Source organism: Sarcophilus harrisii, chromosome X (genome assembly GCF_902635505.1).
Source record: "Sarcophilus harrisii chromosome X, mSarHar1.11, whole genome shotgun sequence".
Lineage (NCBI taxonomy): Eukaryota > Metazoa > Chordata > Mammalia > Dasyuromorphia > Dasyuridae > Sarcophilus > Sarcophilus harrisii.
Window position 1 is genome coordinate 33,073,024 of NC_045432.1, and position 24,377 is coordinate 33,097,400.

General features: G+C 39.7%; 1 long non-coding RNA gene across 2 annotated transcripts in view; it reads right to left on the bottom strand.

Moving 5' to 3' along the window:
• Positions 1-5,431: 5,431 nt before the first annotated feature.
• LOC111721584 overlaps positions 5,432-24,377 on the bottom strand; it is a 166,374-nt gene continuing 147,428 nt past the window's right edge. For both annotated transcript variants that reach the window (XR_004230622.1, XR_002770702.2), the window contains one exon: positions 5,432-6,556. This is a non-coding gene — a long non-coding RNA (uncharacterized LOC111721584). The remainder of the gene's footprint in view (positions 6,557-24,377) is intronic.

The following is a 24,377-nucleotide window of genomic DNA, read 5'->3' on the forward strand; positions in this document are numbered from 1 at the left end:
TATCCATGTGGCTTCGGGTAGGTCACCTTCCCTCTCTGGGAATCAGTTCCCTGATCTGTATAATCTTTCAAAGATAAACTGATAGGAGCTCAGCAATCATAATCCATTGGTTCTTTCGGTATTCATAGATAAGATCCATTTATATCAAGTGACAAATTCATGAGAGCAAAGTGCTGTCTTATTATCTTCCTGCTTGACTTTTTAAAACTTAACATCCTTTTTATGATTTGTATTCTGTCTTTTTTTTTTCACACATAGATCATTCTCTTTGGGAAAGAAAACAGAAGCAAAGAACTGAGTGGCTCTGCCTAATGCTCTTGTCAACTGCAATTGTCCCAGCCTCCTTGAGAAGGGATCCTGGTTTTTATTCTGATGCACTTCATTTTCCCAAAACAGCAGCAGCAGCAACAACAATAACAACCAACAGCATCTTATTTTGCTTCCCAACTACAGATCAGTCTAAGCTTTAACCCCTCCTACAGGACCACTCCAAGTCTCAAAATTCAGCTTGGATTACCTGCCTTTACCTCCATCAGATGGATATTAAACAAAACCTATTTAATAAGTTCCCTGTGCATCCACATCCATTACTTTTGGCTAGAGGTTACAGACCTTCTTTCTTGTCATGGCTTCCTTTGGCAGGCTGGACTCCCCACAATAATACTCTAAAATGCATAAAATAACATAAGAGGATTATAAAAAACACCAATTGCATTGAAAACTAGTTATAGGTAATGAGCTAATGAGCCTTAGATTAGGAATCTCTGCTTTATGGGAAACAGTGGGGGAAATTCCCATTTTCCCTCTCATCAGAATTCTTCTTCTCTGAATCTCCCGAATGTTATTCTTCAGGAGTTTCCTGAACCTCCTCAGTTGACTTCCCCATAGCATTTTGGCTTATGGAATCCTATCTATCCTTCCTTGGGACTCTTTGAAATCTGTGCTCCTTAAATCTTTTTTAAAGTACACATTTAGTTATTTCCACTTTTCTTCTCCTTTATCACAAACTCTAAGATTAAATATACTCCCTTCCCAAGTTTCTCATCATTTCTACCCCATCAACCTATTTCTCCCTGTTGGTAAAAAAAAAAAAAAAGATCCAGAATAGAATGTCTCTTTCTTGGCAACTCTATCCTTTAAAGGAAAAATGATGATTAAAGCATGTCAAGATATTACTATCTGCTCCACATTTGGCAGCTGTCCCCAGAGTCCTCATCATTATTAAATCATGCCTCTGTGCTAGGTGCGTGATGTTTCCTAAAAAAAAAACCTCCATTTCTTCCTTCTCTCCAGGTGGTGTGTAGTATACTCTAATGAGGATATCAATTCTCTTTCTGTATCTCTTGATATTTACCCAAATAATCTCCACCATGCTTCCCACCATGTTTACCAAATCAGTAAATCTTTTAAATATACAATGCTACCTTATGAAATAATCCAACCATTCTCTGGAGAGCAATTTGTAACTATGTCCAAAGTGCTATAAAATTGTGCATATTCTTTGATCAAGAGTTCCACTACTATGGGGCTATATCCCAAAGAACTCGTAAAAGAGGGGAAAAGACCCACATGTACAAAAATGTTTGTAGTGGCTCTTTTTGTAGTGGCAAAGAATTGGAAAATGAGTAGATTCCCATCGAATGGGGAAAGGCTGAATAAGTTATGGTATATAAAAGTAATGGAATATTATTATTCGATACAAATGATGAACAGGCTGATTTTAGAAAGGTCTGGAAATTTTTACAAGAACTGGAGCTGAGTGAAACAAGCAGAACCAAGAAAACATCGTGCATAGCAACAGCAGGATTGTGTGATGATCAACTATGATAACCTTGGTTCTTCTCAGTGGTTCAGTGATCCAAAGCAATCCCAATAGACTTTGGATGGAAAACACCATCTGCATCTAGAGAGAGAACTATGGAGACTGAATGTAAATCAACACAAACTATTTTCACCTTTGTTTTTCTTCTGTTTTTTTTTTCTCTCGTGGTTCCTCCTTTTGTTCTGATTTTTGTCTTCCAACATGATTTATATGGAAATATGTAAAAAATGAACATACACGTATAATCAAAAAATTTTGTTTTACATATAATTGGGGAAATTGAAAATTAGAAAAAATGCAATACTACCATCCAAAGTACCTCCTTTTTTACTCATCCTATTTCTTTTCAATAATTCTATGTTCTTTCAGAACCACACTGGACTCATAGGGCTCATGCCACCAAGGCCAGTGATACAATATCAAATTTGTCTTCTTGGGGTAGTATCTCCAGTCCATCTTGCCTAGTGGTTGTATTTTGTGTATTCGCTTTGTATAGAGACATCAGAAGTCATATATTTCTTATATTTTGTCTTCTGTCAATTTCTGGGTATCTCTACTATGATTCATCTTTCTACTCATGGTATCTAGCTTGGTGGACATATACGAGTTCTTTTATCTCTCTATCTTTCTTTTCAGCTTAAAATCAGGAAATAGCTGAGCTTGTACAATTGACAACTGGGAAAATATCTTGTTGAGACTTTCATTCATTCATTCAACATAAATCAAAACCCCACAAGACACTGAAGTACTTTGCCTGTGGCCCAGAATTTAGAGTTACCCATTAAAAAAATGAAGAAAGAAAGATCAGAAAGGGGAAAAAACCTCAACTGATTCCTAAAAATGAAAGACTTCCTGTCTTTGTGGCGATTAGGATGTAAAAAGAGGGAGAAGAGACTAGTTATCTACATAGGGGAAAGAAAACCAGGTGGATGAAGAATGAATATTGTCTCTAATGGGAGGAAATTCATCACTTCCTAATGCAATCCATTGTTTCCTCTCCTGGTTAGGAAGTTCTTTTTCCTTTTCCCCTGATGTTAAAATGCCTCTGGTCAGGATCTGTCTCTCTCTAACTCCCACCCATTGCTCCCGGCTCCACCTTCTGCAGCCAAACAGAACAAATCTTTTTTCCTTTTCCACAGGACAGTCCTTCAAACACTTGAAAGAGGCTAGTACATCTTCTCTCCCACTCCCTGCCTTCCTATTACCAAGTCTCCTCTCCTCCAACTTTCTTCTCCTTAATTTGATCCTTATATGGTGACCACCTTGGTCACGTTCCCCTGGAATATCTCTTAGCACACAATGGCCTTCCTAAAATGATAGAGCCAGAAAGGAACTTCGAGATCATTTAGTGCAACTCTTTCATTTTTTAACTGAAGAAATTGAGGGCCAATGAGGGGGAGTGAGAGGCACAGGGAAGAGACCTGTGATTTCACTGCTAAAGGAAACTTTCACATGAGTAAACTCAGTCTATGAATTCAGGTCAGTATCTCTACCATTTATAGCCTTAGAAAATAGCTTAGAGTCCAGCTTTTTAGAATGTGACCCTATATGGGGGGGGGGTCTCATAACTGAATATGGGGCTTGAAAATTAATGACTTATTATCAGTAAATGTTTGATATGTATATCTATTTTATATATCTGTATACTCAGGGTCACATAAAAATTTCTCCAGTGAAAAGGGGTCATGAGTGGGAAAAGTTTAAGAGATCCTGGCCTAAAATACCCAAATATTGTCTTCTCCAGGGGCACACAGCCAGCGTGGCTCACAGGTGGCACTTCAAGCCACGTCTCCACGTTTCTAAGGCCAACTCTCTGTGGTCCACACCATAGTTCCTTTTATACTGTCCAAAGTCTAACACATAGTAATGTCAGAAGTAGGATTCAATCCCAAATTGCCTCCAAATCCGGTGCTGTTCCCCAATATGAAACTACCTCCTTCCAGGTACCTTGGCTATTCTCTGCCCAATGGCCTCTCCTTTTTTTGCACCCCCATCTCCATTCACTGTCAGCAGCTATAGCCGTAACAAAAAAGGAAGGTAACTCAAGAAGCAAAGGAAAACTACCAAGACAACTTTTCTTCCAAATAGCACACCTTGGCCATTCTAAATAGCCTCTCTGGATCTCAAATCATACTTGTTAATAGGGAACATTTGGAAACTACTGTGAAAATAATTGAACAAACATCTTCCCGGTGACTTCTCACCAGAGATAATAGCACCCACTCTCTGCAGCAAACTTTAGGTCGTTTTCACAAGCTTTCTTGTTGTTTCTTTAAAGGTCAAAGGACAGTTCTTTTGGCATTTAAGCTTAACAATTGCTGCAATCTAAAGTGAGAGAGACAAAGTCAAGAAGTAGAAGGTCTCCTTGGTAGGTTGTATCAATGGTGGATTGATTAAAATGCTTTTATTCTTTTGATTTAAAAGACAAAGGTACTTTTCATTTTCCCCCATTATTGAAATTTGCTTTGGTCACCCCAGGATTTCCAACATATTATTATTCTACGAATTTGTCTCTTCTTGCCTTGTTCCATCCCAACACATACACATGCACCCACAAGTACACATCCACATCTTGCTGACTTCCTGTCTGAGAAGCTAAATAAGAGATCAGTACTTAGTTTCCAATCCAGGTAAAACATTCAAAGAAAGGGAGTGAATGATGGAAGCTATGATACCATCCCGTATTCACGGAATCATAAATTACTAGAAGCCACATGCCATGCAAGAAGGAAATCATGATAAATGGGAGACACCATTAGGAAAGGAATGAGAACTAAAGTCTGGGTACCATCTCTGTGTCTTACTAGCTCTGTGACCTGGAATAAGGCAGTCGATCTCTCTAGGTTTTAGTCTCCTCATCTTAAAGACAAAAGACTTAGGTTAGTGGTCTCTAAATTATCACATTATATGCAAAGGTTACTGCTAGCTGTGCCATATTACATTCTAAGATTCCATGCTCTGAATTTATCTGCTGGTCCAGAAAAGAGGTATTCTGTATTCTAAGGTCACTTTCAGCTCTGACATTCTATGTTCTAAGGTCCTTCCCAATTCCAACATATTTTGTTCTAATGTCAAATAAAAAATGCCAGAAGAGGGAAGAACCTTAAACATGGTAAGTTCTAAGGTTTTCCCTTCTAGTTCTAGACTTTTTTATACACTCAATGATACTTCAGTGCATATTTGTCTTAGGAAGAAACTGATATATCAAATGTTAGAGGTGGAAGGAAGAAAGGCAGGAAAAAAGGAAAGTGGGGAACAAAGGAGCATTTATTAAGCAGTTATTGTGTCCCAGGTACTAAACAGTTTACAAATGTTATCTCATTTAATCTTCGCAATAATCTTGAAAGGTAGATGCTATTCTTATACCCATTTTAAAGTGGAAGAAATTGAGGAAGGGTACATGACTTACCCAGGGTCATAAAGCTAGTGCCTGATATTTTATTTAAACTCAGGTCTTCCTGATTTCAGGTCCAACACTCTAAATACTGTTCCAACTAGTTATCTCTACGTAGCTCAAAGGTACTGGAATGGTTTGCCGTTTCTTTCTCCAGCTCTTTTTCCAGATGAGGAAACTGAGGCAAACCAGGAGAAGTGATTTTTTCCAGGGTCACACAGCTAGTTAGTGTCTGAGGCTGGATTTGAATTCCTGACTCCAGGACATGAACTTTTTCCCCTGCAGAGCCACCTAGCTGTCATTCTAAGAAAGAACTTGGAGACTATTTGATCCAACCTCTTTATTTTATAGAGCAGGATACTGACTCTCAGAAAAATGAAGTGACCCGCTGCCAAGTACACAGGTACCCTAGAGCCAGTATCTGAATCCCAATCTCAGCCTACAAATCTCGCAAGTTTTCCATTTTTAAATCCTCCTGTTTACATATGAGAAACTGAGAAACAGAACCATAATAGGATTTCCCTAAGATCACAGAGTGAGTTAGTTATAGACCTAGAAGCAGAAGCGAGGACTCCCGATTCCTTATACAGAGTTTGGTTTTCATTGTTTCGGTTTGTGCTATAGCCTTGGCACTGAAATAATTCTAGATCCCATAGAAGCTGGGAATTGGAAGAGATCTTGGAAGTTATCTAGTCCAGCATCTTCACAAATCGATGATATGTTGGATTCAGGATCAGAACGACCAGGGTTCAAATTCTGCCTCTGTGACTATGACTCCGAACTTCAGCTTTTTCTCATCTGTAAAACTAGAACAAGAATCTTACCTCTAATCTCTACCTCAAGGAGTTACTGTAAGGCTCCAAAAGAGATAAGATGATGTTAAATAAGATGCCTTTAAAATGCCATAAAATGTCAGTCTTTTTATTCTCGGTGAATGTGCTTTATCCAAGCTTAATAGGAAAGCCCGGACTCCCGTATTCAACCACCTCCCAATTCTTTGCCCTACCCCCGAATCAGTCAGCCACTTCACTGTGACTTGCTCAAACCAGTTAACAATGGGAAGGAGACTCCAAACTCCAATTTCTAACTTCTGGGCTCCTTCGAGTAGTCCCTGTGCCTTGCGGAGGACAATCAGATTTCATCTACGGGAAGAATGGTTAATATCTCCTGCTTCTAAAATGGAATGGGAGGCTTGAAAATGGAAATTGCTTACTTAATTCACTCTAAATCAATGTCTTTGTTGATAATGCCTCTGTCAATGGAAGTATCAGGAGTCCAGCTGAGCACTGGTGCAGAGCCCCTCAGTCATTCGTTGTCTCAAGCTGTCCTTGGGACGGGAACTAGAAGAAACAATTTTCAATTAGGCCTCAGCTGTATGACCTTTTTTCCCCATACAGATATTACAATATACTTCGGATGACCTCCCTCCAAGGGACAAATAGGGAGGAAAGTTTTCCAAAGATACTGATCAAAAAGCATAAGGCCCATCTGGAATCCACAGTTAGGATAATAAATAGAAAGTCTTTAAGGGGCTCAAAGAATGCTTCAAAAATCTGCCGTAACAGTTCGAATGGTGTTGTGATGGAGAGAGCCGTCTGCAGCCAGAGAGAGGACTGGGGCGACTCAGAGTGGCATTTTCCCTCTTTTTGTGGTTCTTTGCTCACTTTTTGTTTTCTTTCTCATTTTTTTTCCTTTTTTGATCTGATTTTTCTCATTCAGCATATAATTGTGGAAATATGTACAGAAAAAGTGCACATGTTTAACATATAGCAGATTACTTGCCGTCTAGGGGAGGAGGTAATGGGAAAGAAGGGAGAAAAAAATTGGAACACAAGGCTTTGCAAGGGTGAATGTTGCAAACTATCTATGAATATGTTTTGAAAATAAAAAGCTTTAAAAAATAAAAAAAATCTGCTTTAAGTTTTGATGAAGCCTTAAAGTATCAAACAGGTGCCCTGTGGGCTTGAGTTTAACAGCAAGGAAAGGGAAATCATTTCTCAGAATTGGCTATCTTTTTAGAGACTCAGATAAGTTGCATATATTGCTATCCAATTAAATGACTCAACTCATAAGACAATTAATTTTTGGACAAGCGTGCAAATACCTACTATGTGCTAGATGCTGACGACACATAGAAATGAAATGATCTCTCTCCTCCCAGGACTGTTATTATAGAAGAGAGAGGACCCCGACATACACAAATGTACGTAAACCCTGACTACGGACAAAGAAAGGACAGGGTAGAAACCAGACTTATGACTTCAATGATTTGGGGAAGATCTTTGTGAGGAAATTTCTCTAGCAATGCAGATGGTCAAATCCTATGCAAATGATAGTTATTGAAAATACTAATTATTGCTGCTATTATTATTATTATTATTATTATTATTAATGTTACTATTTGACCAGACCCACAATTGTATTGGTATCAGGTACTCCTAACGGGTAAGACACTTGTACCAATACAATATTAGAGATTTGCCTGGGGAACTGTAGTTTGCCTAAGAGTCAAATAGCCAATATATGTAAAACAGAGATTCTTAACTCCAAGACCCACTCTGCAATCCCTGTGCTATTACTACTACTTTGTACTTATCTTGTAGGATATTTTACTAATATGCATGACCTTGGGTAAGTCCTTCCCCTCCTGTGACTTAATTTCCTTTTCTGTAAAATGAGGGAATTGGCCTAGATAGCTTCTGAGGTCCCTTCCAGGGAGATACATCCATGATCCCATGATCCCAAGCTTTTATTAGTGTCAGCAACATCTTGGAAAGAGTACTAGACTTGGAGTTAGGAAGACTTGAATTCACACTGTATGACTCCAGGCCAGTCACTTCGCTTCTGTCAGCCTCAGTTTTCTCATTTGTAAAATGGAAATAATAAAAGCATCTATCTCCGAGGGGGTATTTTCAGTATCAACTGAGATAAAACACATCAAATGTTTTGGAAAGTGTAATATGCTATAGAAAGTGTAGTTATTACAGATATTTGCCTTTATTTCTTATCACTCCTACTACACCATGAGCTTCTTGAAGGCAAGGAGCATGTTCATCTGCATATCATCCCCTATGTCTAGCACAGGATCTTAGGCCATGCCCAGAGTTGGGGGCATATAGGTCAGCACACTTCATGAATTATCTTCACAGGCAGAAAATGTTCTCAGCAAGTGGAGTTTAATGTCACAGAGGCACCATTAATTTGGGACCGTTGACATCATCCTAGTGACCATGAATTCTGGTTTACCTCACTTTGTGGAGGCAGCCTCTTTCTATTATACAGGACAGCTACCATCATCTGCTGGATCACCTTGAAAAGGGGAAAATGGTCCATGGCCTAGACACTCTAAGTCCCCTGGGGCCAGAAGCCAAAAGTTCCAAGAAGCAGTTTCCGGCTGGACAACGGGGAAAGAGAGAACAGTTTTCTAAATTCTTTCAAAAATCAATTTCAACATATCTTGTTTTGAGCTGGGGAACAGACTAGCAGGAAGCTAGGAGCAGAGCCGGCCATTCAATTAGCTAACTATGTTTTGGGTCCTACTCAGAAAATAGCTTATTTGCAAATGGGCTAACCCATTGGAAAAAGAACTTGGACAAGCTCAATACAGTCCTGTATCGATGAAAATAATAATTAAACTTTACTCAGTTAACAGGTAATTTCCAAAATGAAAATGTCAAAAAGTCACTTTGAGTAAAAAAAAAACTCCAGCAGCGAGATTTTTATTCCCTTCCCTTCCCTTCTGCTTTGGAATTCACATAACTAGGTTTTTAATTAGCTTCCTTTAAAAATAACTGCGATTCCAATTTTCCTCTTCACTTGGCGAGGTGCCATCAGCATATTTTCAAATGGGCCAATTTCTGCATATGGGTTATAGTAGACTGATATTTTTCAAGTAGCCACTCACGCCAAGCAAGCTGTAAAGGCTGCCAATATCATTCTGATCCCTTCCTAATAGAAGGGGGTGTGACAGGAAAACAGTCTATAAGCTGGCCACATTTTAATAATCCTCCATAAGGCCGCCACACACACACACACACACACACACACACACACACACGTTTGACCCATATGCCACTTCCCCTTTTAGAAATTGTGTTATAATCTAATCTCATTTGTACCCATTTGCATTCAAATCTGTCATTGCTCTTCAGGACCCGAATGTTGGGTTTCTGGTATTCTCCACCCCCAGGCGTTCTGCATCAGAAATGGGAACCTGAAAGCCAAGTTCAACTGCCCACATCTTGGTTCCATTTCTATTAGTTAACACTAGAGAGGGGTACTGCAACCAGGCTGCAAGCCCCTATCTCCCCCCAGCCATTCAATCACACACGCTCGCACACATGTGCACACACATACACACAAGTAGGCACACAAAACAACACAATGAGCATTCAGGGCATCACGGGATGCCCAGCCTCTGGCTTCATGTCTATTACCGACTCTTTCCCCTTAACATGGGCTTAGAGCCACTATTGTATCCCGGTCACTCTCTGCTCTCATGCTGAAATGGAGACACAAGATACAGTCCCATTGTCACTGCTGCCACTCTCACAGCAACCAGCCTACTTTCTCCCTACACACCCTCTGTCCACTGCTGTCTCCTTGCTACCACTCAATGTACCTCCAAGAAGCGGAATCATAGGCTCTCCATTGCTGCTGCCCACCCCACTCCCCTATACAATGGCAAAAGGTGAGGAGGAAAACATTTCAGACAGGTGTAAACATCTGCACCTGCCTAGAATTGCTACTTCCATGGCCACGTCTCCTGACTCTCTCCACTGGGCCCATTGTGGCCAACAGGTCTGGCACACTAAAGTACTCACACTGGGGGTTGCCAACCCCCAACATACTCCTACACTGAGAGAGCGGTTCTTATCCTGGTTCTCCCCAAAGATCTCTGTGAGAAAGAATGATCAAATCCCCAAGTTAGACAATTTCCTTAGGTGTCGATGATGGGGTTAGGGAGGAAAACAGTTGCATGGTAGGTTCCTATCCAGCCTCTGGAGGCTGTCTCCCTCTCTCTTCATCGGGGACTTGTTCACTTCAGTGTCCCGGATGTTGCCCAAATCTTTTCGTATTAACATGGTCTCCTGAGCACCCTGCCCATAGGAAAGCTGATGGAGCTAATAGCTCAGGGCCCTCGGTGACCACTGCCCACAAGGCTGCCGATTTCCACGGGATCTCATTTATCTTTACAATAAAAGTTGTTTACTTTAGTCTCTCATGTCGTCCCTTCTTTCACCTGCTACTCTGAACTCGAGCACTGATTGACTGGCCTGACAGGCAAGGCTATGCTATGTACTTGTAGTTAAATCAGATTGTGTTTATTCCACTTTATATTCAATGGCCTTGGGCTTTCTCAATCAGCTCTCTCAAGCAAAGGTCTGGTTCACATGTTCAGTTCTGATGAATTCTGTCTACTAACATTAACCACACAGACGCTGAGCAGAGACAAGCACACTAATACACTGTTGGTGGAGCAGTCGCTTGTTTCTACAATTCTGAAAAAAAAAGAAGTCTCTTTTGACCCAGAGAGCCTACTACTGAGACCACATGGGAAGAGCCCACAAAAACCAAAGCAGACATTGCAGCATTTTTCATGCAAATAAAAATATTTGAGGTAAAGTAGGCGCTCACAGGATGGAAAAAGGTTAAACACGTTGTGCTGTAAGAAAAGATGAACAGGAAGAATTTGGAGAACATAGGATGACCCATGACCTGATGCAGTAGGGAGTGGGCAAAGCCAGCAGGACAACACAGACGATAACCATAACAACGTCAGATGTGAAACAGAACATCAAGCAATTGGAAATTGTCCCTAAGGAAGATTGAGAAAATCTAACTCCTTCCTTTCTTTATAGAGATGGGACCCTATGGGTAAGGAACACCTTTTATTTCCCCTTCTCTCTCTTGTTTGTTTACTGTTGCAAGGGTAGTTCATAGAATAGGAAAGGTAGAGAGAGATCTATTTGCAGGTTCCTCTCCTGTACAATGAAGATAATAATATTAAACCAACATCTATGTTCCCAAGATGCTACTTTATTTGTAAATGAAGGTGATATAAAAATACATGAGGGAAAACCCCAAACTTCTCTCTCACCATTTGTGTTATCCAAGCTCGGAGCAGGTCATGGCCCATATTATTTCCTTCAGATAACCATACACCACGGTCTTCATACTGCCGACTGCTATAGCCAGAGACTAGAGTTACAAGGAGTGGGAGCAAGGAGGCAGAGGGCCCTCTCCCTTTTGGGAGTGTCACTTAGGAAGAGTTTACGCTCAGATGCAAGTGCTGAAAAACCCCCTAACGATTCTCAGTGAAACAATTTTAATGACACAGTCCCAGCTATGCAGCTAATGGATAAAAGACTTCTCCCAACGATGAAGAACATATACGTTCCAGTCCCACTAGAAACAGGCCCTCAGTGACTTCATATTGTGGGCGATTCCATATTAGGTAGTCTAAGCATACCAATTACACCAGAGACCTGGGAAGCTTCTTTTGCCCCTCTGGAACCGTTTCCTTCTCTGTCAAATGTAGAAGTTGTCCTGGACTCCAAGGTCCCTGACAATTTTAAATCTACACTTCTCCATCCCTGCGCTAAACCTATGCCTTCCCCAGCAGAACATGAACTCAACCACCATTTATTTGATTGATTGAACATGCAATGTAAAAAGCCACCTCCTGGCATCTCTTCTTAGAGATCCATAGAGAATTTTCACTTGAGGAATGGAGCCCAGGATACCCTAGAACTCCCATGGATGTGTCAGCTCACCATGTGGGAAGCCATTCCCGACTCCCACAGGCACTTTAACTGCTGCTCTGTTCTTCATTCTGCTGCAGGCAAATGACACTGTCCACTTTCAGTCACTCTTGGCTCCCCACCTCTGAAGCTCACATTAAGTAGGTTTTTATACTTTAGCAGGATTCCCTGGTTTCTCTTTTGAGACTCCATGGTCCTTCTGTGTTCTTTTCAGTCACCTACTCACTCATAAACTAAATGTTTGCTTCTTTCTTTCCTTCTTCCCTTCTTTCTTCCCTCCCTCTTTCCCTCCTTCCCTCCCTCTCTTTTTTTCTTTCTTTTTTCCTTTGTCCCTCCCTCCCTTCCTACTCTTCCTTCCTCTCTCCCTCCCTTTCTTCCTTCTTTTCCTTCTTCATTCCTTCCTCCCTCCAATTACACCTGGAATTATAAAAGAAAATGTCAAAGCAAAAGGAGGCACCTCTTACCCAATAGTGAAATCAGCAAGAACTCACATAATTTGAAAAGGAAAGGGGGGTGATAATGTCCTAATAAGAGGTCCCCAAAGAACTCTGGGAAACCTAAGTCACCAGGGGTGCCTTCGGAAACAGCACACTCCTGGCCTGGGTTAGGATGCCCGGTGAGGTGGATACCACCTTTCCTGGGATATGTGCCACTGGCAAGCAGAGTCTCATTGCCCAGTCTTTTCTCTTGATTGAGTGGGGGATTAGGGGAGGCTGGGGTGGGACCAGAGTCTCAAGGGTGCCCTAGGCAAGCAGGGAGTTTGTGGAGTGGCAATCAGTCCTCTTGGAGCCTGCTGTGCAAATGCAGCTGTCAGAGAAACCTATGCTTGTTGTTTTTTTCTGCCAAGGGACTCCTAGGGAGGGGGAAAAATAGGACACAGTGTGAATGAATGAATCAGAATTAGTGCTCCACAGGTGGTAGAGAACTCATTAAATCACAAGCTTTACCACCCAGAGGACTCCGAATCTAACTGGCATCTCCTCGTCCCCACATAGATGCCTCGCAAATCAAGGAGAGAGGGCTGTGCCAGGCCTTCCCTGCCCTTAATTCAGTCACTTGTATCCATCCCCCTAAATTTTCCCAACAAAACAGCAAGGAAAGGCCGAGGATAATTAATTCCTTGATGGGACTCAAAGCTCAACAACACTCATTTGTGGACTTCCGGGACTTTTTTAAACTGTATCACTTACTTACTTACTGATGAGAGGATTGACTTCCATGTCGGACCCTGGGTATACTGTGGGGTGGGATTCACTGGTCACATCCCCCACCCTCAGTGAAACCAGCAAGATCTCGGGCCTATGTTGTTCTTATTCCACTGAATTCCAGTTTCTGGATATATGTGTAGCCCCAAGTCTCGTCATTCTGAAAGGAGAAAAACCACCATTTCCCAGAATACCTAGGAGTGCTAGGCCTTCAAGGACTCCCAAATAATATATCTACACAATTGTCTCCCGCCATGCTTTACTCCCCCCACCAAGCCTCATCACCACAAAAGCCAACTCTACTAATTTAGGAGCCATGTTTGTTTCAACAAAGAAAACTGTTGTTACAAGAATTCTCCGCTCCATGGGTCCCACAGACACACACACTCCCTATTAATGCAAACCAAAAGCCAACCGTGCTTTTTCTGATGTAATTCCTATTTATGTTCTCCATTCCCATAAGTCCTGACCTATGTCTTGCCAGTGGACTCCGATGACCCCGGAGGAAAGAGTGAAGCTGATGGTTTTGCACAGGCCTGTCTCGCTCACATCCAATCCGCTTGCAAATCAAGACATCACCGGGCTGATGTCATTGATTCTCTTGGAGAATGAAAGACAAACAATAACAAGGAATCTCCACAGACAGGCGGTGTGGCCTTGAAACTCAGCCATATTGGATTCCCAGCTCTGACACATCCCGTCTGTGTAACTGTGAGCAAGTTCACTAGTTTTCAACGCTCTAGGCAACTTGCTGAGACTTTATATGAAGTTTCAGCCAAAGTGCCAACCCACGGTGGCAGAGTGAATTTCCTCCTTTGGAACAAAGGAAATCATAGGTCCTATTCCTAGCCATCGACAACCTAAACAAGGTGCCGGATGCCTTCCTTTGGACCTTTAAATATTTATGGGTAAGAGGGGAACCTTGGAACTGTTCATCTGTAACTTTTCACTTTCACTCCGCAAGCAACCTCTGTTTTTTGTAAGCAGGGGAATCAGCTTCTGCTATAACTCTGAGGTAGTTTATGCCATGTCTCACATGTGAGTAAGCATTGGTACTGACTGCACTGCAGTCTACTCTTCCCATTTCTATTCCTATTAAAGAGATTGAAAAAAAAACACAAAGTAGAGAAATAGAAAAAAACCCAGTCCTGAAATCAGAAATGAGAGCATATATTTGTACCTCCAAAATAAAAGGCTATAAAGGATCTGTATTATTTTAAACTTAAATCCCCCCTAACAAATAAAGATCATCTGCCCTCCATTATTTGGCTAATGTTAGTCCTATGGGGTTTGGAACCCTTGGGGTAGTCAATGTAGGGAAAAGCCCTGTTTATGATGGAAACAAAGACAGCCCCTTTACAATCACACTGCTACCAGCACTAGTTCTGCAAGCATAAATGGTAACACTGACAAAAGCAAGTAGAAGATTCCTCTGGAGATGGAACAGTTCACCCCAGCCACTGCTTGGGGATTTGCAAAGAGGAAAGCCATTTGGAACCTTCCTAGTAAGGTAGAGGAGGCTTCCCATCATGGTGCCTACTTAGGAGTTTGGGGTTCTTGCCTTCACTTCCTCCCCAAGGCCCCTTTCCCAATCCTCCCTTCCAGTCTTCCAGTTCCTCCAGGTGATCCTGAAGAGGTGGAGAATTAAATATTTCTCCTCTAGGGTTAGATTATGGGTAAGTTTAGATCCCCCTGCCTCCACTCTGCCCTGCCTTACCTCTATTTTACAGAGACTTCTCACAGAAATGGACCAGTTGAGAAGTGAAATGTTTTCTTTTTCTCAGTTAAGGTCTTTTCTCAAAGCAAATTCTCTTGAGAGAGAAAAGGTTCTCTCTTATTTTTGCACAATCACCGAGTAGTCATCCTTGGCAGCTGGTAGAAAATCTTAGAGTAAACCAACGGTACCTACTGCTTAACAGAACCCTAACTATATCATATTGTTACCCGTGCTAATTCAGGCGGAGGGAGCCCTGGAAGCCACACAGTAGCACAGAGGACAGTCTCATTATGCTAGAAAGGTGTGACATGCCTCAGAGAGACCAAGCCCTCTAGCCTGTGGGGTTTAAGAAGAAAGAAAGGCCCTTGGCAATGGATACTATGTTGATGGAACCAAGGAGATGGGGGTAGCTGCAAACTGTGCCATCAGAGAGCCATGGAGAAAGCTGAAGAGGTGGTGATCTGTCCGGAAGGAAGCATAACCCCCTTCCAAATGTTACCTCCTAGGAGAGGAACATCTAATCTTAGACTCGTCAGGATCTACTCCACAGTCACACAGTGATTGTTTGATCACTCAAGTATTTTAAGAGGTGAAGTCAACAAGCAAAAGGCAGTGTGAGACAGGAAGACATACATGGACTAAGAGCCTGAAGGCCTGGATTCAAATCTTTATTCTACAGCTTCCTGTCTATGTGGATCTGGGCATAATTGTTCCTCTCCCTGAGCCTCAAGAGAATGGAGAAGTTATGGTAGCTGACCTCCTTGCTCCTTGCTCTAAAACTCTCATCATATATAGTCAATTCCAGATTTTATTAGCACAGAAATTCTCATTTAATCAGATTGTGTATAAGTAAAAAGTTCAAATAGCCAGAATAGTGGGTTGTTTCTCCATCCCAGTTACGGGCCTGTACACAGGTAACATAACACTGTCCATAACACTGGCTATGAGTCACTGAATGGATGTTCAATGAACAGAGGGAAAGCCAGAGGCAGAGAAAGAGGGAAGGAAAAAAGGAAGGAAGGAAGGAAGGAAGGAAGGAAGGAAGGAAGGAAGGAAGGAAGGAAGGAAGGAAGGAAGGAAGGAAGGAAGGAAGGAAGGAAAATATTGTTTATGTGCAGTCATGAGAAAGATATTTCCATATTAGTCATGTTCTGAAAGAAAAAAAATAAAGAAAAAAACCAAGGGAAATAAAGAAGTTATTTTTTAAAAGTATGCTTCAATCTGCAGTCAAACTCCATCAGTTCTTTCTCTGTAGCTGGATAGCACTTTTCTTCAGAAGTCCTTTGGAAGTGTTCGGGACCGTTGTATTACTGATAATAGTTGTCATTTGCAACTAATCATTTTTATAAAATTGTTGTTACTAAGTACAATATTCTCCTGGTTCTATTCACTTCACTTTGTATCAGTTCATAGAAGTTTTCCCGGGTCTTTCTGAAAGCATCCTGCTCATCGTTACTTACAGCACAGTAGTATTCATATACCACACTATATTCAACCATTCCCCAGTTGGTGGATATCTCCACAATTTCCAATTCTTTGCCACCATCACAACAACTGCAATAAATATTGTTGTACATATAGGTCCTTTCCATCTTTTTTGATATCTGTGTACTAGTTCCAAATTGCTCTCCACTCTGCTACCTGCTTTCATTTTATAAGTAGTTTGTCCCATAACATTTTCAATTATGATTACTAATTGTATATTTCCCTGTATCCTACTTTTTTTCACTTCATCCTTTTCTCCCTCTTTTTACCCTGTCACTCCTCCAAAATGTTTTGTTTCAGACCACTATATCTTTTAATCCACTCTCCCTTCTCTTATTCTCCTTCCTTAATTCTTTCTTGTAGGGTAAATAGATTTCTATCCCAAGCTGAGAGTGTATGTTATTCCTTCTTCCCCATTCCAATAAGAGTACGGTTCAAGAATTACCTGCCTATTTTCTTCTCCTCTCTAAAAGCTTGTTCATGCCTTTTTTATGTGAAATAGTTCACCTCATTCTACCTCTACCTTCCCTCATTCTCCCTGTACATCCCTCTTTCTCATTGTTTAATTATCTTTTTATTTAGATATCATCCAATCATAGTCTACTCACATCCATGCCCTCTATCTATGCATGCTTCTAACTGCCCTAATACTGACATAGTCCTTAGGAGTTACAAGTATTATCTTACCACATAGACATGTAAACAGTTTAACCTTATTTAACCCTTTAAGATTTCTTTCTGTTTACCTTTTTATACTTCTCTTGAGTCTTGTATTTTAAAGTAAAATTTTCCATTTAGCTCAGATCTTTTCATCAGGAATGTTTGAAAGTCCTCTATTATATATATATATATATATTTTTTTTTCCCCACCAAAGGAGTAAACTCAGTTTTGCTGGGTATATGATTCTTGGTTGTAATCCCAGCTCCTTTGCCTTCTGGAATATATTCAAAGCCCTCTGATCTTTTAATGTAGAAGCTGCTAAATCTTGGGTTATCCTGACTGTGACCCCGTGATATTTGAAGTGGTTTTTTTTCTGGTTGCTTGCAATATTTTTTCCTTGACTTTGGAGCTCTGGAATTTGATTTTAATGTTCCTGGAAGTTTTCGTTTTGGGATCTCTTTCAGGAGGCAACTGGTAGATTCTTACAATTTCTATTTTACCCTCTGGTAGTAGGTTATCAGGACAGTTTTCCTTGACAATTTCTTGAAATGAAATTTCTAGCCTCTTTATTTTTTGGTCCATGGCTTTCACGTAGTCTAATAATTCTAAAATTATCTCTCCTTGACCTATTTTTCAGGTCAGCTGTTTTTCCTACAAGATGTTTTATCTTTTTTATTCTTTTGATGTTGTTTTGTTGTTTCTTGATATGATGAACTCATTAGCTTCCATTTGCCCAATTGTAATTTTTAAGGAATTATTTCCTTTTAAAATGTATTTATTTAAAACAAATACAAAATTTTAAAAATAGAAAAAAAAGACAGAAAAAGGAAAAAAAATTATCATGTGTACATGACAGAACATAAGAGAAGATTTAAAATATATAACAATAAATTTCCACTTCAAGAACGCATACATGATAATAGAACACATTGTATTCAAAACTGTCCATCTTTGCTTCCTTGCAGGTTTTCTTTTGTTCTCTGCTGTGCAATTACATATACATATTTATATATATATATACATATGCACAGACATATATATCTAAAATAATATTAATATGGCTGACATGTAATGTAGATTTCTTTTTTGATTGAATCTTTTTTAACTTTGATTTTGAAATCAATGATTACTACCTCTCTGTTTTTTCTTAATAAATTCTGCTCCTGAGCATTGTTATTATATTTGTATATATCTTGTTTCCTATCCCTACTAACTCTTCTACTTTACTTTAACCTGCTAGTTTGTCTTGCTATTACTTAACCTCCCCCATTCCAAAGATTTCTCCCTTATCCTCTCCCCCATCCCTTCCCTCCCTCTTTATCCCATTCCCAATAATCTATACACTTTAACCCACTCTTGTTAATCTACACACTCTTCTGGACCCTGCCTTATCCTATTCCCTTCCCGTCTTATTTCTTTGTAAATAATTTTGGAGAGTTTTATATCCATATATATATATACATATATATATACATATATATATATATATATATATATATATATATATATATGTATTGTTGCTCTTTAACCCATTCCCAATATAAGTAGGATTTCAGAACTACCAGCCCTCCTTCCTCATCTAATTCATCTGTGTCAATTCTTGCTGTCATACCTCATTCACATAATTAGTCTTATCTTTTCCTATACAGTTTTACTTTGTATAATCACATCATACTCAGCTCTACCCAATCTTTGTTTTGAATTACCCAATTACTAATGCCAATCTTAGACATATGATTTGCATTTCCATATATAAAAAACAAAAAGTTTACCCTTATTGAGTCCCTTGAAATTAATCTTTGATGTTGACTTTTATATGCCATGATTTCTATTAAGTTCAGTCTTATTTGCCACAAAATCCTGAAAATCTGGCAATTCAATGAATGTCCATTTTTTTCATTCAAAATTATACTTAATTTTACTGGATATAATATTTTTGGCCACAATCCTACTTTGTTAGATCTTTGATGTATAGTACTCCAGGACCTAGGATCTTTTATTGTAGCCACTAATAGGTCTTGTATGATTCCGATTGTGGCTCCAACATATTTGGATTTTGTTTTGTTTTGTTGTTGTTGTTTGTAAAATTTTCTCTTTGATCTGCAGTTTTCAAAATTTAGCAATAATATTCTTCTAGGTTTTCCTTGTAGGATCTCTTGCAGGCAGTGATGGGTGGATTATTTTTTCTATTTCTACTTTTCCCCTCTTGTTTTAACACTGAGACAATTTTCTTCGATTATCTCTTGTATAAGTATTCAGATTCTTTTTGTGGTCATAGCTTTCAGGTAGTCCAATTATTCTTATGTTTTTCTTCTTGATCCATTCTCTAGATGTTTTATTTTTCTTATGAGATGTGTCATGTTCTCTTCTATTATAGAATTTTTCTATTCTTTATATTTAATTGGATTATTTCTTGTTCTCATAACTTCACCAGCTTAATTTTCAAAGAGTCATTTTGTTCCTTAAGACTCCGAATCTCCTTTTCTAGTTGGCTAACTTTCTTTTCATAACTTTCTGTTTTTCTTGGATTTTTCTTTTTTAAAGATTTTCCTCAATCTCTCTCATTTGATTTTTAAAGTTTTTTTTTAGTTCTATGAGTTCTTTTTGGTCAGGTAATCATTTAATATTACTCTTTGAGATAGTAGAGGCTTATTTTACTTCAGTATCTTCCTCTGAAGATGAACCCCAGGCTTTCCTATTCCAATAATATCTCTCTGTGGTTGGGTTCTTTCTCCTTTGCTGGCTCATTAAAAAAATAAAAGTATGTTAGTGTAATCTCCTCTTGTCCTGTGGTGAAGAGGTGTCTCTGGTCTCAGGTCCCCCTTCAGTTCTCCCTTTGGGCCTGGAAACCCAAACTAAGAACTGTAAGTTTCCACAGCCAGTAATCCCCCTGCCCCACTGCTTTGGTAGTCACTCAGTTTGTGCTGATTCCTTTTTGTTGAGGACAGCACAGCTGGGCCTGGCATTTTTTACCAGCAGAGGTTCCCTCAGTCTTCCCAAACTCAGATGCATGACTCCCCACAGTCTGGGAAGGGAATGTTCCTGTGACTGGGGCTGAGGCTACCTCCCAACCCAGCTAACCCCAGGCCTCTCTGCTTATTGTTTCAGTGGTACTAATCTGATGATATTTATACTTCATTGGGGTCGAATCTCCATCCTGGTATTTTTCTTCCAATCTTCTCTGATCGTCCAAGGAACTCGTATTTGTTTTTGACCACTCTAGGTTCACCCTGAGGCACAGTTTTGTCTTATTTATTGGGGAAATCTGGAAAGCTTGGAATTTTCTGACTTTCTGTGCCATCTTCGCAGAATCCTTCTCCAAATTCTTTTCTTCACTAGGCTTTTGTACCTTCTTTTCCATTTGGCCAATTCTAGTTTTCAATGAATTCTTTTCTGCATTTCTGAATTCTTCTACCATTTAGCTTATTTTATTTTAAGGTATTATTTTATTCAGTTGTGCCTTCTTTACCAAACTGTTGACCTTTTTCCCATTATTTTCTTGCATCACTCACATTCCTTCCCCCAATTTTTCCTCTACAACTCTTATTTGATTTTTTAAATTCTTTTTCAATTCATCAGGAATTCTTTGGGGGAACAAAATCATATTTTTGGAGATTTTGCATGTATCTAGCTGTTTTGACATTCAGTCTTCTTCTGAATTTGTGTTTTGATCTTCCCTGACACCATGGTAACTTTTTATGGTCACATTCTTTTTTTGGTGCTTGCTCATTTTTTCTAGCCTATTTATTGACATTAAACTTTATGTAAAAGTTGGACTCTACTCCCAGAGTAGAGGTGGCACTGTCCCAGGCTTCAGGGTTTTTGTGTAGTTTGTTTTCAGCACTAGTTCTGAGGGACTGTAAGTTTTCAATTCTTTCAGGAAAGGTGAGGTCTATGCTCTGATCTTTAAACAACAATCAGCACTCTTTTCTGACCTGGAACTGTGATCAGGATCCACGCTTTTGCTAGTGCTCCTCATTGCCCTGGGATTGTGAGCCGGAACCACATATGAATAATGTAATAGAGCCTTGTTCCCAGTGCCAGTAAAAATGTCCCATTATCTCCTTCTGACCAGTTATCTGTCCCCTTACTATCTGTAAGTTGAGAGCTCTGAAAGCCACCATCACTGATTCAGTCACTCCCAAGACTTGCTGGTGGCTTGCCAGGGTGAAGTATGCAATGTTGTGGCTTGCACTGGGCTGTGCTCCACTCTCATCCCAATGAGACAGACCTTTCCTGATCATCTTCTAAGCTGTCTTGGGTGGGAAAATTGTTTTCCCCATCCTTTTGCTGGTCCTTCAGAATTCATTTTGAAGCATTATTTTATGTTGTTTGGAGGATTATTTGAGAGAACTCAAGACAATTCCTGCCTTACTCTACCATCTTGACTCAGTCCCCTGCTGAAATATATAATTTCAGAGAGTTGTCTGGAACACTGATAAGTTAAGTAACTTACCCAAGGTCACTGAACAACTATGTGTCAGAGGAAGGACTTGAATTTAGATGTTTCTAGAAGATCATCTTTCCAACTAATTTTTAACATTGTCTTTCATGGAAGAGTTTATAGACTCTTTGACCTGGAGTTAGGAAGATCTGAGTTTGAATTTGAACTCAGATCCTTATTAGTTCTGTGACCGTGGGCAAATCACTTACCCTCTATGTAGCCATCTGTAAAATGGGGATAATAACAGCATCTATTTCTCAGGGTTGTTGTGAGGATAAAATGAGATAATATTTGTGAAGCATTTTGCAAACTTTAAAGTACAGTTTAAATCCTAGATATTATTAGTATGAATCAATGAATAAAAGTCAACCAAATCACGTAGGACCGTATAAATTGAGTATTAAATTCAAATCAATCCGACTTAACAGTTTCCTAGTATATATTAAGGCACCATGTTGGAACCTGGGACTACAAAGATGAGATGACTGCTTTAAAGGGCCTTGAAGACTAGTAGAAGACATGAGGCATGTAGGCAAATGAATATAATGCAAATTAAAAATTACTAAGCCATAGGAGAACTCAGAGAAACCTGATAGATTTAAGGAAAGAGGTATCACTTCTGGGTAGGAGAAGCTATCATGCAGGTGGTAGCACTTGAACTAGAAGGAAGAAGAGGAGTAAAAGAAGGAAAAGAAAAGGGAAGAAACAAAGGGGAAGGAAGAGGAGAAGAAAGGAGAAGAGAATCTTGTTGTAAGATCAAGAGAGATTCCTTATTCCAGACATTGGCCAAGGCATAGATAAATGATCTGGGGGGGGTGCGAATTTAAGGATAAAATTAGGAAAGCGTGAACAGTCCCAGTTTAATTCTAGCCCAACTTTTTTCCTGAAACCTTTGTCCAGTCCTGGCTAGCCTTGGCATTTATTCCCTTGAGAAAAATCTCTATCTGCTGAGAAGGGAACGCCAAGCATGTAACTGGGTAAGGGACTTTGAATGTGATATCCTCTCCTCAAACCCACTAATTCTTTCAGAGTCAGAACCTCCACAATCTCGTCCCCTCGTATTCCTCCATTTCAAGACTATTCTTGTTGGCCATTTACCCCACTGGCCCTGGTTCCTAGAGGTTTTCATCATTAGCATTTCTATAGGTCTACACTTTTGCAGCACACTTTCACAAGCATCATGGACTTAGAATTGGAAGAGACATTAGAGGTCATCTAATCCAAGCCCCTATTTTTACAGACAAAGAATTGAGGCTCAGAGAGGGTAAGGGATCTGCACAAACTCACAAAAGGAGTAAAAGTGGCAACATTTAAACCTAGGTCCTCTGGCTTACCCTGTGAGGTAGGTAGAGTGAGTATTATTATTCCCATCTTGCAAGTAAATAAACTAAAGCCAAGAAAAGAAAATGTGCCTGGTCCACAGTTAAATCTGACTCTCTCTGACTGACACACACACATACACTCACACACTCACACTCACACACACTCACTTTCTCTCTCTCTCTCTCTCTCTCTCTCTCTCTCTCTCTCTCTCTCTTTCCCTTTCCCTCTCTCTCTTTCCCTTTCCCTCTCTCTCTATCCCTTTCCCTCTCTTTTTCCCTTTCCCCCCTCTCTCTTTCCCTTTCTTCCTCTCTTTCTCTTTCCCTTCCCCTCTCTCTTTCCCTTAGTATATATTAGTATATACTTAGTATATATGAAGTAGTATATATATATATATATATATATATAAAACATATATATATATATATATATATATATATATATAAAACATATATATAGTATATATAAGTAAAAATGTAGTATTCTTCTTTTCTAAAATATAATCGTTCTCTGGGAGCAGATTTCTTGGGGAACTTCTGGAGGCAGTCTTCATTTCAGTTCAAAGTAATAATCACCTCAAATTCAGCCAGGGATTAAAGTTCAAATCCTTTATTGTCTCCTTCAAAATAGCCTGGTTAGCTTTCTTAGAGGCCTATCTCTCTCCTTGGTTCTGAGAGCTCTCGTTGCTTGTCCTTTGCCTCTGCCAGATTCACCTTCTCGCTCTCTCTCCAAATCCTGGCTTCTCAATCTCCTTAGTATATATTAATCCTGACCTACTTAACCTCCACTTTCTCTACAAATCTGGAGAGTGATTATTGATGCTTAGAATCCTCAGGTATCAAACATGGCTCCTTCATTTCATTGAGTAGTGATAGAGTGTTGGGTCTAGAGTCAGGAAGACCCAATTTCAAATTCAGATCTACTCTGGAAAAGTCACTTAACTTCTGTCTACCTCAGTTTCCTCAACTGTAAAATGAGGATGATAATAACAGCACGTCCTTCACAGAATTGTTGTGAGAATCAAATGAGGTAATATTTGTAAAGTACTTAGAATAGTATCTGAGAAATAGTGTGTACTTCAAAATGCTTGTTTCCTTCCTTCCATTTATTAAGCACCTATTATGAGCCAGTCATAAGCTTGATTCTAGTGACACAATCACATGAAATATGATATGGAAGGATTAAAATACAATATCTTCAATCTGAGATGAAAGGCTTCCCTGTGTAACTAAGTCCTTTTGGACCTTATTTAATAGATCTTTTAGCTTAAACATTTTAGGCAAACTGGACTTCAGCTAAAGTATTCCATGATCTCATCATGTCCAGGCTGTCTTCCATACCTGAAGCAAGCTTCCTCCTTATTAGTTTCTTAAAAATCTTATCTTCCCTCAAAGTTCAGCTCAAGTGACCTCCCCCTCCCCATCCTTCTACTGCCCATGCCCAGCTCAAACTACTCAAATCCTGCCTCTGGCATTTACTAGCTGTGTGATCTTGGGCAAGTCACCTTCCCTCCCTTGTTCTCAGTTTCCTCATCTGTAAAATGATGTGATTGGACTAGATAGCCC